The following is a 3,219-nucleotide window of genomic DNA, read 5'->3' on the forward strand; positions in this document are numbered from 1 at the left end:
CCAAGCAGAAAAAACCCACCCCAAAACCCACACACTCTTTGTTTCTGTAATCCCTGTCCCAACAGGACACAAGCACAGCCTCCCAGCCGGCATGTGCGGTTGCTCTTACTAAGCTTTGAACAGCTGGGGGATTTGGAGGTGGGATTAGCTAATACAACCCGGGCTCAGTTAGCAAAGGAAGCATGGAGATTCCAGCTCCCGTCGGGACAGATGTAGGCAGGACCCCTCCAGAGAGTTAATCACAGGGCAACTTGGGCTTCATCCACAAATAACCAAGCTGCCTGCATCCCCCCCTTCCCCCCTATGGCTGCCGGCTGCCATTGGAGTGGGAATGCTTGCCATTGCCAGATGCTGCCTTACTCCCTGGACCCAGCTAAAACCCGCTTTCCTGCCCATGGGCTGGGAGAGGGAAGGACTAACCGCAGCGGGGAGGGAGAGCAGGCGTGCACGCAGGTGCAGAAAGCTGGCAGCCAAACAAAGGGAGATCGCAGGAGCAGATACAGGCGCAAGCAGGCTACAGTCACAGCTTTCTATGAGCAAGACCAAAGGCGAGGGGGGGGAGTGGGTGAAGGAGAAGGTTTCTCGTTGGTGGGAAGACGCTAAGATGCACCAGTGATGAGATGCCAGTGCTTCATTTAAAACTGGGACCCCTGGGCAGGGCTTTTGTTATCACGAATGCTCTTCGCTTAGCCAGTGGGAGAAGCGGCAGGCTCACCAGGCTGCTGGGGCATTCTTCAGGACAGACTTCCAAGTGCTCCCAGCCACCTTGGGATAAAGCAGGGCCCACATCTCTAAACAGCTCAATGGCCACCAGCTTCCAAACTCTCCCCTGCATCGGTCTTGAAAAGCTGCACCAAACCCACGTGGATGCCTGCTGAGCATCTCCAGCCTCAGTTGGTTCCTCATTTCCAAAAGCTGCCTTCAAATCTCTCATCTGCCTTTTCGGGGCGTTTTAGAGATTTGTAGCCCCTCATGTACCGAGACACAGAGACTCCCTTGCCAGAGACAGGCCTCCACTTGCAGAGCTGGTGAACCGGTTCCCGGGGTGCGAGTTGCTTGGGCAAGCTCTCCCACGCATGGATGGGTTTTGCAGAGCCCTGGTTGGGACTGGCTGCTAAACACCAGCTCTCTGTGGAAAGCAGATGGACTTGGAAAGGATGGGGGGGGCGGGGGGGGGCAAGGCACTTGGTGCTTTGGAAAAGGATGCTCCTGAAGCCAGGGCTGAGGACTGCCAAAAGCCAAGATGTTCATTGATTTTTCCGTTCTCTGCACACAGGAGTCGGGATACAGACCAGGGAAGGGCGGCGAGGGATGGAGCTTGAGCCAGGCAAAGCGACTGGCACAGGAGATGCCCCGAACCAGACCTGCCTTCCCCAGATGGGGAAGCAAATTGTTGCAGAGCAAGCTAATGGTCCTTGACCAGTGCCAGACAAATGCAAATAAATGTCAAGCACCTTCCTAGGTGCTAGCTTGGGAAATAAACCCAACAGCCTCTTCCCAGTCCAGTTGCTGGGACTCTCACAGAAGAAACAGTAGCCTCCAGCGCTGTGGAGCAGCTTTGCGGGGGGCAGCAAACACCACCCCGGCCTCATGTCCGAGTACCCCAGGGTCTGATGCTCCCACCGCACCCAGAAGACATAGCTAGGTCTGGAAAAGCCATTGCTGCAGGAACAGGCACACAAACATGAGGCACGGCAGGAAAGACACCGCTGGTTTCTGCCTCTCTCCAACAGGACTGGCTTTTTTTCCTTGCTCCTCGGTGGTGTTTGGTGTTTACAGGCACTGGGAAACATTTGCTCCTTGCACTCCTTCCAATGGAGCGTGGGAAAAGCTCTCACCCACAGCAAAAAAACACGGGAATTTGCTTTCAGGTCTATTCTTCTCACTCTCTTTCTCTCCAAGTGAAAAGCCCTGAGCTGGCTTTTTTTCTTTGCAAGGCAAGTTTTCTGGCCAAGGCAAACTGGCATTTGTCTCTCATGCTGTCAGCAGAGTGACAGGCATCAGCACAAGCTGAGGGGCAGTGGCAAATCAACTGTGTGCACCTTCCCCCCCTGTTCAGATAAGGGAAACAACAAGTTTCAGCTTCAGTAGAAAGAAATAAGGCCTTGATTTGAGGGGCATTTTACTCCCAGAGGCTATATAGAGCCCTTGATTTGGTGCTTGGCTTGCTGATGCAGGCAAAGAAAAAAAAAAATTAGCATAAAAAAAAAAAAAAAGGAGGTTGCCCCCCTGCTTACTGGCTCCAGAGCGAATAGGCAGCGAGCAGAAATACAAAAGCATCCTCCCCTGTCAGGAGCAACACCAGGCTTTCTCCCATCCCTCATCCAGCTGCCCTGTGCTGGACTGGTTTGGCAAAGGCAGCCCCTGCGCCAACACCTGGCACATGCAGGCATCAAATGCCGTCAGCCCTACGTGCCGAAAGCTCCCGAGGGCCAGGACGGGGACGTGTGCCAGCCCAGCTGCTTGGTCCTTGACAGCACCCTCAGCCTCCAGAGAGCTGGCAGGAGGAGGCTTCTCGCCCCACCAGCCTGTGTCTGCCTCCTCTCCTGGCCTCTCCACCTGGTCCAGGAGGTCGCGCTAAGCAAGCCTTCAGGAGGGCAAGTGGCTTCAGGTGGCCTATTTGCAACAAGGCGAGGGTGGTGCCAGGAGGCAGGGAACTTCCGAGCAAAAGAAGGAGGCAAAGTCATGTGCTTCCTTGCCTGGGGGACCAGAAATCACTCCTCCAGAAAACGAGGCTGAGGGACCCAACAGGAGTCTGCAGAACGCAGGAGACAGTGACAAATCCAGACAAAATGGAGCCCTGGGGGACCTGGCCTCTTCACTGATGCAGGCAGGCACCACAGGGAAGGTGCTCCCCATGCCCAAGGATGCTGCTAGAAGAGGAATAAAGGCACCCCTGCCCCCTTGCCTCCCCCATAGCCCTCTCTCCAGTATTACAGGGTGACCCTGGGGACCAGCAAAAGGACAACTGTAACCCCTGATATGGCCCAAGAGACCGACTCTATGCCTGGACAAAAGAGGGAGGAATACTCTTTATATCCAAGAGGCTGAAGGCAGATCTCACGCGTGCTTCCAAACTCCATCCTGCAAGTAACCTGATGCCCCCAGCACAATTTTTCCTGTGTGAAACTCCCTCCGCAAGAGGTGCCTTAGGTGAGCAGCTGCAGAGGCAGCCAGATCTGAAAGGAGGTGTTTGCTTTCTCCATCTTCCCCCCCCCT

This window comes from Egretta garzetta, unplaced genomic scaffold, assembly GCF_000687185.1.
Source record: "Egretta garzetta isolate BGI_Z169 unplaced genomic scaffold, ASM68718v1 scaffold32, whole genome shotgun sequence".
NCBI classification, from domain to species: Eukaryota; Metazoa; Chordata; class Aves; order Pelecaniformes; family Ardeidae; genus Egretta; species Egretta garzetta.